The following is a 13,462-nucleotide window of genomic DNA, read 5'->3' as shown; positions in this document are numbered from 1 at the left end:
TGGTCAGCAAGATTGTACAAATGTATTTGAAACTTAGGACTAAAGCATGTCATGTTTTTTACTTTTTGGGTGTTCTCTACAAATGTTCACAAATATACTTAACTAATTAGAAATACTGGAACGGTAAAAATAATTAAATTAAGAGCTGACCAATTTAAAGGGGGTGGGGGGGGTTGTATCATATAGCTCACTGCAGCAGGCCCAGTACCTTCAAAAATGTGAGGTATACATATGCAAACCAAGAAGGGGCACTCGGAGACTGTTGTATGGAAAATAACTTGTAGTCATTCACAGGTGAATGACTTTGAATACAAGTTATTTTTCATACAACAGCCTCCGAGGGCCGCTTCTTGGTTTGCATTTTTATGTATGTATGTATTAGAGATGTGCAGGCTCTGATTTACTCTGATTTCAAATCAGGATCTTATTGGCTATCATCTGTCAACAACTGTCATGTGATTTTGGATAGCCAATAAGATCCTGCTTTGAAATCCGAGTAAATCAGCCTGCACATCTTTAGTATGTATAAATATTTATTATGTCATATGTGTCTATATGGCCAATGGGGCAGCACTCATGGTATATATAAAAAGGGTGCCTTCCTAGGTTACCCAAGCCAGGGGTCTGGAATACAGCAGACGAATGGAGGCACTCCCAAATAAAGTGACACAAACTTGTGTACTCAATCAACAATTTGTGGTTTATTCACCGCGTCATCAGGATAAAGTATACAACTTGCAGGTACAGATTGAGACTGACTGTCCATGTCTTTGTCAGGCTGATCAGGAGCAACAGACCACCCATTGCAATCAGCACTGGATCAACCCACCTCACAAGTGTACACCATGGTTAATCATTATATTAATTTACAAATATATACACATATATAATTTACAAATATGAAATACAAAGTTACAAGTATACAAAAATACAGAAAGGTACATAAGTGCATAAAAATCATAGGAAAACCGTAAATAGTTTTGCATTTGACACATTTTTATAAGATTAGTTTTTAGAATATTGCTCACCTACTTTGCTATAAATTTAAATATACTATACATTTAGATACACCTTAATTGCATGTCTATATTATGTACAAGCTGATCCGCCCGGCGTTGCCTGGGAAAAACTTGCTTTTTTTTGTTATTTCCAATATTGCTGTAAAATTTCATCTTATGCTGTGCCAAAGACCTAAGATTGTAATTTGGTAAAGCCTCCACCATAATATTAGAATGTGTTTGCATTGATACTCAATGACCGCAATGAAATCAGGTGTGGTGGTGGTGGTGGTGTTTAAAACACACTGCTCCTGACTTAGCTTGTGTGTGTTGATGAATTTCACATCCACTCCTGAGATTTAGCACCTATGACATACCCTTCAACATCTAAGGTCAGAAATCAGTATAAAATCAGAAGGGGGTGTGGCCATGGAAAAGGGGTGTGGTCACCTCCATTTCTATTGGGGAGGACAGAGAAAGGGTGTCTTTGGTTGGTGCACCAAAAGAGAATTTAATAATAAAATATGACTTTTATTGGTTTCATTAAAATAGCTGTGAAGATATAAAAAAATACATAGGACAACATTGAGTGATTTAAAAAGGATATAATATATCCTCACCTAGTGGGACACTGTCGCTGAATAATTTTATAAAGCACGGTGGTTGAAATTTAAGAGTGGAAAGTTATGTCTGGTATTGACAGTTTTACAGTGTGTATGCTTATCCAGGATGTAACCATTATCAAATACAATGTATATATTCCTGGTGCTCACTATGCAGTAGCGATAAGCGCCTGAACACGGGTGTGATCCCATTTCAGCGCTACCGCTGGCTGGAGCCGCTAGTTCCACAGCCTGTGTGCTGACCGCAGATCTGTGTCTGAGGTGTGCCGCCGTGCACTCCCTCGCTCTTGCATGTCAGATCAGACAGGAGTGTACCAGACTGTCAATACCAGACATAACTTTTCCACTCTTAAATTTCAACCACCGTGCTTTATAAAATTATTCTGGGACAGTGTGAAGTGGGGTCCCACTAGGTGAGGATATATTATATCCTTTTTAAATCACTCAATGTTGTCCTATGTGTGCTTCGTGTTGTTTTTATATCTTCGCAACTATTTTAATGAAACCGATAAAAGTCATGTTTTATTATTAAATTCTCTTTCACCTACATGCAGCAGGAGCCACTGCAGTCATTACATGTGGGGATAGAGTAGGTGTACTGGAGGAGTGGCACTTTAAGAAAACTTTACTGCTGCAGGCTCCTCCCTCCTCTATCCCCACCCAGACCCCAGTCTTAGAAAAAGTGCCCGGAGGAGTAGGTTCTCTGGGCCTCTTCTCCTCAGGGAGTTAGGTCTTTTTACTTTTATTCTTTGGAAATTTTTATTTTTAACTGCTGAACATCAGGCAGACCCCTCCGCAGGGTCTGCCTGCTCCGTGGGACCTGGAGGGGTGCTGGTCGCCACTGCCCGCAGTGCGCCTTCCACGCATCCGGTCACCGGTGCCACCGCATCGGGGACCCGCCGCAGCTGCACGCGGCTCGCGTTACGGGTCCAAGGCCTGGCCACTGCTCCAGGAATGAAGGCAGCATCGCTGCAGGTAAGCGGCGCTGTGCGCCGAAATGTGGCCTGAGACGGGCGGGCGCACCCGTTCTCTAATGTTACAGCAGCCGAAGTCCTGACGGCCGCCATTTTGGTGTGCGTCAGTGGGGACAGAATCAGAGCAGAGGCTGTACACAGCGCTCCGCTCTAGCAAAGCTACGCGCCGGAGGGAGAGGGAGGGCTTAGGTGACGTCACCGGGTGCCGCCCTTTCTCTCTCTCTCTCTCTCTGCCGGCGCCATTGCTGTCCCACCGCAAGGCTGATCTGAGGACATCGTGTACCGCGCTCCAGCGCACGCACTGCAGTCCAGCGCTCCCCCTTATCCACTACAGAGAAGGTCTGTAAGTTACTGGGGGATTATTTTTGTGCACAGTTTACAGAGATTGTGCATAATCTCTGATACAAGGGCGGAAGGCTCCCCCTCCCTATCCTAGCTCAGCTCCGCTGCTCTAGGCATAGAATATCTGTTGCTTACAGTGTGTGCACTTAGTATATTTGTGTCTGTGTGAGTGTGTGATTCTAGAACTAATCTCATACACTGACAATATGGCAGGAAAAGCGGCCTCCAAGGCTGCTCTTAAAGTTTTCACCTGTAAAACTTGTAAGGAGCAATTCACCCAGCATATAAAGGGTGTTTCTTTGTGTGAATCTTGTTATCAGGCAAAGCACACACAGGATGTGGAGCCTCAGACACAGACTTCTCAGTCAGATTCTTCTGAACCTTTGTTACAGGATGTGTTGGCTGGATTAGCTGCAGAATTAGCTGCTTCCAGGAAGGACAGGGAGCGTTTTCAGGCTCACCTCTCCATGATGGGTTCTACTGAACCAGCCTGGGTTAAGACCCTTATACAGTCTGTGGGCTCTTTGTCCAACCCAGTGGCTGGCCCTTCACGCCCTCCACAAAAGCGTCCTAGATCACCCATAGGTTCAATACAGGCAGCTGATATTGATACTGATGGGGATGAGGATGTGGATTTACTTCAGGTAGATGAACCTGAACACATTCAGGATGAGGCGCTACAGCGTGATGATCCTCAGGGGGTAGAGGGCCTGATTCAAGCAGTTCGCACCACACTTAATTTGGTTGAGGAGGATGCTCCTGTTCCTTTGTCCATATTTGGTCGGACACAAAAGCATCAGGTTACCTTCCCTGATTCGGATGAATTGGACAGACCACTTATTAATGTGTGGAAAACGCCAGACAGAAAATTCCAATTGTCTAGGTGCATGAAACTGCTCTACCCTTTTTCTCCTGAATCTAGGGAAAAATGGGAGACTCCGCCTCCAGCTGATGTCTCGCTGTCCAGGCTCTCCAAGCGAACCCCGCTTCCAGTTCAGGCTGCTGTGGCTCTGAAGGAGGCTCCTGACCGTCGTCTTGAGACCACGGTAAAATCTATTTACACCACGGCAGGGGTTTTACTCAGACCAGCCTTAGCTTCAGCCTGGGTCAGTAAGGCCATGGAGAAATGGGCTGAGGAGCTTGCATTGGGTTTACAGAGCGGTAGGCCCCGTGAAGAGCTGCTACAGCTGGCTCTGTATGTCAAGGATGCAGCTGCCTATACAGGAGAAGCTGCTTCAGATGTAGCTGAGTTGGGGGCAAAAATCTCAGCTTCAGCTGTATTGGCCAGACGTACTATCTGGTTAAGGTCTTGGCAGGCGGAGGCCGACATTAAAAAGGCAGTAGAAGCTTTGCCTTATGCGGGAGATATGTTGTTTGGGCCTGAGCTTGACAAGCTCATTGCTCAAGCTACCGGAGGTAAGTCTACCTTCCTCCCTTCGGCCACTCCCCCACCGAAAAGACAATTTACGGGTCCGTCCTTTCGGGCTTTTAGAGGGGGCGCCTCATTTAGAGGACGTGCCAGGGGAGGCTTTTCGTCCTTTCGAGGGCGTAGAGGCAGAGGTGCCGCAGCCGCAGTTACCTCTACCCGCCGTGCAGAACCCAAGGTTGCAGACAAACCTGTGGCATGACGGGCTTCCCGCCCATTTGGGGGACCCCAAGGTGGGCGCAAGGTTATCCCTCTTCGAGAACGTCTGGAGGTCTCACTGTCGAGACAGTTGGGTGCTTCAGATTGTGGAACACGGGTACAAACTGGAGTTTGTTCAGGCTCCGCCGAACAGATTTTTTACAACAGGCCTACCTGCTTTAGCAACAACACAAGCACTCCATTCAAAGTTTTTTACAAGCAGGGGTCGTTATACCTGTCCCCAAAGCTCAGGAAAAGCTGGGTTACTACTCAAGTCTTTTTCTAGTACCGAAGCTGGACGGTTCGGTAAGACCCATTCTCAATCTGAAGCACCTCAACGATTACATCGTGTACCACAGGTTCAAGATGGAATCCATAAGGTCAGTCATTGCAAGCCTGGAGCCAAGGGAGTTTCTCTTATCTCTGGACATAAAGGATGCCTATTTGCATATCCCGATCTGGGAACCACACCATCGGTTCCTCAGGTTTGCTATTCGCAATCAGCATTACCAGTTCAGAGCACTCCCTTTCGGTCTTTCATCAGCTCCAAGAACCTTCACAAAGGTTATGTCTTGCATGATATCAGCCCTTCGGATTCAGGGGATAACGATTGTGCCCTATCTGGACGATCTACTCCTAAAAGCATCCTCACCGCAGAAGCTACAACAGGATGCCCGGACTACCTGCGACTTCCTGGTTCAGAACGGATGGATCCTGAACTTCAAAAAGTCACAGCTGGAACCAACACAAGTGATTTTGTTTCTGGGTCTGTTGTTCGACACTGTCCAGGAAAGGGTTTTTCTGCCATTATCCAAAGTCACAGTTATCCAGCAGAGGGTTCGTCAGGTTCTGACGCCTCGCAGAGTATCGGTGCATTTGTGCACCAAGCTGTTAGGCCTGATGGTGGCAGCCTTCGAGGCCCTATCTTACGGAAGGTTTCATTCCAGGACCTTCCAAGGCAATCTTCTGGCTCAATGGTCGGGGTCCCATCTTCAAATCCACAAGACCATTGTTCTTTCCAAGGAAGCTCGACTCTCTCTTCAATGGTGGCTGGATACATCCAACCTTACCAAGGGTCGCTCCTTCCAGTCTCAAGTCTGGACCATGGTGACCACAGATGCCAGCCTTCGGGGTTGGGGTGCGGTCACGCTGGGTCGCACTTTCCAGGGTCTTTGGACCAGCCAGGAAGCCCGGTTACCCATAAACATCTTGGAGTTACGGGCTATCAGGTTGGCACTGGCTCAGGCCCACCCCCTACTTGTCGGCTTGCCGGTAAGGATACAGTCGGACAACATCACGGCAGTATCCTATATCAACCGACAAGGGGGCACCAGGAGCAGGACAGCCATGCGGGAAGTCCGCCCGATTCTGTCCTGGGCAGAGCCATACACCACCGGTTTCTCCGCAGTCTTTATTCCAGGAGTGGAAAATTGGGAGGCGGATTACCTCAGCAGGCAGGATCTCCACCCGGGAGAGTGGGGCCTTCATCCGGAGGTTTTCCAACAGCTGGTTCAGAGATGGGGGATGCCACAGATAGATCTCATGGCATCCAGACTGAATCACAAACTTCCGCAGTATTGTGCAAGGGCTCAGGATCCAGCGGCTGCGGCAGTGGATGCCCTCTCCATCCCCTGGAACTTCGACCTGGTATATCTCTTCCCTCCTATTCCGTTACTTCAAAAGGTACTCAAACGGATAAAGAGGGGAGCAGTAGAAGTCATCTTGATCGCTCCAGATTGGCCCAGGCGTCCGTGGTACTCCGACCTCAGGGACCTGTTGGTGGAGGAACCTTGGCGCCTGCCGCTGCGAGAAGACCTGCTGCAGCAAGGTCCATTCGTCTACCAAAACTTGCCTCGTCTACGTTTGACGGCATGGCGGTTGAGGCCGAACTTTTGAAGAGAAGAGGTATACCAGGAACGGTCATTCCTACAATGCTTAAGGCAAGGAAGGATGTAACAGCGTCTCACTACCATAGAATATGGAAGTCATACATCCGCTGGTGCGAGGCCAGGAAGGTGCCAAAGGCAATCTTTTCTCTGGCTAGACTTCTTGAATTCCTGCAGGCGGGACTTGCATCAGGTTTGAAGCTTGCTTCTCTCAAGGTTCAGGTTTCAGCCCTCTCAGTATTCTTCCATCGCAGGATAGCGCTGATTCCTGAAGTACAAACCTTTTTGAAAGGAGTACTTCGACTTCAACCACCGTTCACTGCTCCTACGGAACCATGGAATCTAGTGGTGGTTCTAGAGTTTTTGAAGTCAGATGTTTTTGAGCCATTGGACACCTCGGATCTCACATTTCTGACTTGGAAGACGGTGATGCTGCTGGCTTTGGCCTCAGCACGTAGGGTTTCTGAATTAGGAGCCCTATCGTGTAAGTCTCCTTTCCTTACCTTTTACAGGGACCGGGCTGAACTACGTACTAGAAGGAATTTCCTTCCTAAGGTGGTTTCTGAATTTCATGTAAACCAGCCTATAGTGGTACCGGTTCTTCAGGGTGAAGATGCTTCTCTGGATGTAGTCAGAGCCTTACAGGTCTATGTTAGGCGAACCCAACATCTAAGGAAATCTGACAGCCTTTTTGTGCTCTACGATGCACTTAAGAGGGGTTGGCCTGCGACAAAAAGGACTTTGGCAAGATGGATTTGCTGTACAATTAGGGAAGCCTACTTGTATGCACAAAAGAAAGTACCATCGGGAGTGTCAGCGCACTCCACGAGGTCAGTAAGTACTTCTTGGGCCATGGCGAGAGGTGTCTCCTTGACACAAGTGTGCAAAGCGGCTACCTGGTCGGGATCTAGCACGTTTGCAAAGTTTTATCGGTTTGATACCTTCGCCAGCTCGGCTACGGCTTTTAGTAGGGCAGTGTTACAGGAGCCCCAGAGCTCTCCCGCCCGGACTTAAAAGCTTGGGTATGTATCCCCACATGTAATGACTGCAGTGGCTCCTGCTGCATGTAGGTGAAATAAGGAATTTGGTACTTACCGATAATTCCCTTTCACCGAATCAGCAGGAGACACTGCACGCCCACCCAGCACTGGTTCTCCTGCCATGATGTTAGTGTGGTTTGTGTGTGTGTGAAAGATATACTCTTTCTATTGTTGCAATGTTTGTTGCATAGTTATTGTTACATAGGGAACTTTTCAAAAATCCTATGTGTTCTGTTTTGTTAGTATGTTCACGTTATGTGCATTGTCTACTAACTCTGTTTATGTTTTAGCTCCGTTCCCTACCGGGCTGGCCCTGGTCTCTCTTCTCCTCTCGGACACAGTTTTTCTAAGACTGGGGTCTGGGTGGGGATAGAGGAGGGAGGAGCCTGCAGCAGTAAAGTTTTCTTAAAGTGCCACTCCTCCAGTACACCTACTCTATCCCCACATGTAATGACTGCAGTGTCTCCTGCTGATTCGGTGAAAGGGAATTATCGGTAAGTACCAAATTCCTTATTTTGGTGCACCAACCAAAGACACCCTTTCTCTGTCCTCCCCAATATATTCATTCTGTGTCTATGGTAGCACACCCTCGCATATCGAAATATTGAATACTAATAGTGCACAAAGAGGGTCCATAAGTTAGTCATTTCTGTGTGACTGGCACAGCTCTCCCCAATCTCCTCACCTCCATTTCTATACTTTCAATGGTACAGTTTCTAGGGTATGTAATTACAGGCGCTGAGTGCATGGAGACCAGGGTGCGCATTACTGCACCATAATTAATGAAAAATTCACTGCTCCCTGCCACTGAGTTGATGCAGCAGTCTCTGGCATTTACCAAACAGTGGGGCAGCCCCTAACTGCGGGAGCAGGTCTGCAGGCCCGGCCACGTGATGTCATGACGCACGCTACACAGACCACTGGGAATGGGTGCAATGGGCTAAATTCTTCCCTACACCCACCAGACCAATCCACCGATCCAGCCATTGCAAGCATCTACGGGTGTATTGATAATGGCTGGTCGATGGTCATGAGCGCTGCCTGTATTTGTTTGAATGTTATGAGTGTAAGAAGTTGATTAATAATACTGATAAGATTTGCCTAGTTAAAGTACAATTTAATCAATAAATTGTGAAAAAATCTATGTGTACATAGAAATACAATCAAGAAATGAAAGTAGTATTACAAATAAGTTCTGATTCAAAGTGATAGTTTTTTTGGATGGGGTGGGTTTGTGAAACAAATCTATAGATGGGGGGTGTGAATATTGTGGTCGTAATTGGTGTTTGGTACACCTACAGGGGGTCCCCCAATTGATGGAAAATTTTCACTAGGGTCACCAATTAAGCCCACAATATCCATACCCCCTCACCTATGGATGGCGGTGTGTTGCAAACAAATCTATAGGTGAGAGGGTATGGATATTGTGGGCTTAATTGATGACACTAGTGGAAATTTCCCATCAATTGGGGGACCCCCTGTAGGTGTACCAAACACCAATTACACCCACAATATCCAGACCCCCCCCCATCTGTAGATTTGTTTCACAAACCCACCCCATCCAAAAAATTATCAATTTGAATCGGAACTTATTTTTAATCCTACTTTCATTTCTTGATTTGTATTTCTATGTATACCTAGATTTTTTCATGATTAATTGAGTAAATTGTACACTTTATTGTGACAAATCTTTATCTCTTCTTAGTCTTATTCTTTAACTTCTTACACTCATAACATTCAAATAAATACAGGCAGTGCTCCTGCCCATCGACCAAACATTATCTATGAACCTAAAGGGTCTGGGGCACCCTTAAGGCAGAGCAGCGCCTAACATCCAACTAACAGGATGAGTGCAGTGTACCCACTTTTTATTGATCAATGGGTGCATTGGCCAGGACAAGATTTCTCAGTGCCACCAGCAGAGGAGTGCAGTGACAGACTGGAGAGACGGATATGGGGGAAAAAAGAAAAAACTATATTCGTTATAGTTTTTATTTGCCGGTACAGACTGTTAAAAAATGGCAAATTTCGTTACAGTTGGAGGGTATGCTATGATGCAATAATTTTTTTGTGTGTTGTAGTGTATGTGGGTGTGTGTTGTGTATATGGTACTTATATGTTAGTTGGGCGCCCAATAAGCTATTTGCTTATTTTTCCGCGTCCTCTCGTGGGGCTAGCTATGCTCGCCGCGCTTCAGGCTTGGTGGCTCGCTGCTCTCGCCACACTATATGAAATCAACTCCATGCCAACATGGATAGTGCCACTGTCTCTGCCTAAGTGAAGCCAGATGTAATCAGTGAGACTGCTCTGGCTTCAATGTGACTGGCAGTGACTTCCTATTGGAAGTCCGACCTGCCAGTCACCCAAGGTAGTTCTATTGGGAGGTGTCCCCTCCCTCCAGGATGCCTCTCTGTGTGCAAATGTGGGGCAGGAGCCAAAATGGGTTCTGTGCATGCGCAGTACCGCAGACAATACTTTGCATGCGCCGGACCCTGCAAAGGCAGCCCATGGGCCAGTGCATGCGCAGTATGTATGAAGTTACTGCACATGTGCTGGCCCCGTTCAGGGGATCGGCAGGGAGCTTGGTGGTGGCAGTGGAGGGGGGCCTGCATTGCGGCAGCCCCCCCCCCCTGCCAAAAGGGTAAGAGCCGCCACTGGTTGTAATGCATGTGGGTTTGTGTTGTATTACATGTGGTGTGTGTTGTGTGTATCTGTACACACAACACACACCACATGTAATACAACACAAACCCACATGCACTACAACCATTGGCGGCTCACCATTTTGGCAGGGGGGGCTGCCGCAATGCAGGCCCCCCTCCGCTGCCATCACCACTCCCCCATAAATATGTTGTGTGGTGTATGTGGTATATGTACAGCCTCAATTATTTGTAATTGTTTAAAGCAGGCATGTCCAACGTTGGCCCTCCAGATGTTGTGAAACTACACATACCAGCATGCTTTGCAATAGTTTTAGCATTCTCTTATAGCAAAACTGGCAATGCATGCTGGGATGTGTAGTTTCACAACATCTGGAGAGCCAACGTTGGACATGCCTGGTTTAAAGCCTCCACCATAATGTTAGAATGTGTCAATTATACTCAATGACTGCAATGAAATCAGGTGTGGAGTTGGTCTTTGGTTTACCAGATAGTCAGTCAATCTTTTTCCCAGATCATCAATGAAGGCAAATTAAACCTTGGTGTTTTTTACATTTCTAAGTGAATTTTCCCAAAAACGGCTTCGAGGTGCACTCCACCGGGTACAGCGGTACCTTGTTGCTGAATCTGGTGGCTCTGAGTGCCACGGTGTGTCCACAATGCGACAGACACACACAACTTACACTCTTCAATGTATTATTTATATCAGATATCAGAAACAATGTAGACCTTTTTGTTCATTTAGCAAGCATACCCAGCCTGTGTATCCAGGATGCCTTGCATTGCAGTAGCTTATGTTATCGATTACCACCCCATAGTATACTCTTGGGGATGTGATCGATAATTACATACCTAAGGTTAATAACACTGTGTCCATAGCCATAAAATGGCTGATCACTGGCACCCTTTGAGATTGCCAGTTTAAGAGAACGTATGGCGATGCATAGATTGCCAGTTTGATAGCCAATCTCAAAGGGTGTATTTAATATTTTTGAATTATATATAGTGTATGTATATTTGTAAATTAATATAATGAATAACTGGTGTACACTGGTGAGGTGGGCTGATCCATTGCTGATTGCAATGGGAGGTCTGTTGCTCCTGATCAGCCTGGCCAGTCAGTCGCCTATATATATCTGTACCTGCAAGTTGTAAACTTTATCCTGATGACGTGGTAAATAAACCATGAAACATTGATTGATAACCAGTTTTGTGTCACTTTACTTGGGAGTCCCTCCATCTGTCTGATATATACTATAGTATATATAAAAAAATATTGTGTGTGTAACTAGGCCGTACACATGAGAAAGAACAGAGTTCTGAGTGCAGGTCTTATAATGGTTTCACATATACAAATGAAAGCCAGCAACATCCTTTTCAATGCTAAAAAAGTTTTTATGAAACAAGGCATAAATGTGCAAGAGACAACATCAAAAAGTAACAAAAGGTAGCAAAAACAGGGTGAGACACCTATGAAAACATTGATGTACTTCATAATGGCAGAAAGGAGTTGATACTCTTCTGAAAGGCAGGAATAATGTGGCGCTCCCACCCGAGATGGTCACCAAGGTGACTATATCTTATGGGAGCGCCGCATTATTCATGCCTTTGTCAGATGAGTATTCACTCCTTTCTGCCATTATGAAGTACATCAATGTTTTCATAGGTGTCTCCCCCTGTTTTTGCTACCTCTTGGTACTTGTTTCTTAGCACGGCCACACCGATTTGCATCGGGGTGATCGTGTCGGAAAAATCGCGTCGGTCGCATCGCATGCGGCCAAATCGCATGCGATGCGATCGACCCGATTTTTACATTGAATCAAATGTGAATAGGGTCCCTGGGACCCTATTTTACATTGGATTCAATGTAAAGTATTCCCCAGACCCCCATTTTAACCCCCTGAACGCCACCCCACGAATGACGCCAACCCGAAGCGTGGCGAGCCCGCGAGGGGCGGCGGTGCGCGTCCTCCGACCTTTTCATACCCCTACTATCCACGTCGGCGTGGAGTTGAGAATATAAAGTGTGGCGAGCGCAGCGAGCCACCGAGCCCGAAGCGTGGCGAGCGGACGCGTATAACTTCACAGGTATACACGTCCGCTCGCCGCGCTTTGGGCTCGGTGGCTCGCTGCGCTCGCCACACTTTATATTCTCGACTCCACACCGACGTGGATAGTAGGGGTAGGAAAAGGTCGGAGGACGCTCGCCACGCTTCGGGTTGGCGTCAATCTTGGGGTGACGCTGACAATGGGGTTGCGTAACCCATGACGGAGCCATATACAATGTGAAATGGGTCATATTGGCCCATTTCACATTGTTTCCTATGTGAGATGGACTAAATCAAGTCCATTTCATCTTGTGCCATTATAATGGCACAAGACCGACGCGATGCTCCCGATTTCAATGTTAAAAATATTTTAACATTGAAGCCTATGGCAAAATCGCGGGCATCGAGTCTGGGGCCATGTTAATGCACGCGACCGACGCGATGCCTGCGATTTTGCCTTTGCCGGCAAAATGGACCCGATTTCAAAGGAAATCGCGGGCATCGTGTACCTTAACTTAAAGGTACACGATGCCCGCGATTGTGGCCGTGCTAGGAAACAAGTACCCTCTTTTTACTTTTTGATATCGTCTCTTGCACGTTTATGCCTCGTTTCATAAAAATGTTTTAGCATTCAAAAGGATGTTGCTGGCTTTCATTTTTTTTTATTATATTTATTTGCTGGGGGTTATTTTACAATCCCCGATGCAGCATGCTGATGCTGTTATTTATCGGGAATTAAACTTTTCATGTCTTAGGCATGTGAATATTTAATCCCTGATGATAGTAATTTTTGCAGATATAATAACCTGGTCCAGGAATTTATCCTGGATTGCATGTGCTATCGGCCAGCGATATGGTCAACCATAAGATGGGGTTTAGGTCGACAGGTGTCTAGGTCAACATGGGACAATGTCGGCAGGTGTCTAGGTTGACACATGTGTTAGGTTGACAGTCAAAAGGTCGACATGGGGATTTTTACTGGTTTTTTTTTAAGGCAACATTTGCCGACAGGCAGTATTTCATGCCCTACCATCCACTAGGGCTTGGTGGGAGAATAAAATAGTGTGCCTGAAGCATGGCGAGTGGGAATGCGGTGCACTTAAAACAGTGCCCATGTCGGCTGTGTCGACATTCAGGTAAAAAAAAGCCATGTCAACCTTTTGACTGTCGACATAACCCGTGTCGACCTAACGCATGTGTTGACCTTGACCCCTGTCGACCTAACTGTGTCAACTTAATGATTGTCGACCATCTTGTGGTCTACCCA

The sequence above is a fragment of the Crinia signifera genome, chromosome 3, assembly GCF_055691185.1.
Source record: "Crinia signifera chromosome 3, ASM5569118v1, whole genome shotgun sequence".
In the NCBI taxonomy this organism is placed as follows: Eukaryota; Metazoa; Chordata; class Amphibia; order Anura; family Myobatrachidae; genus Crinia; species Crinia signifera.
The sequence above is the reverse complement of the archived record's forward strand: the minus strand, read 5'-3'. Positions refer to the sequence as shown.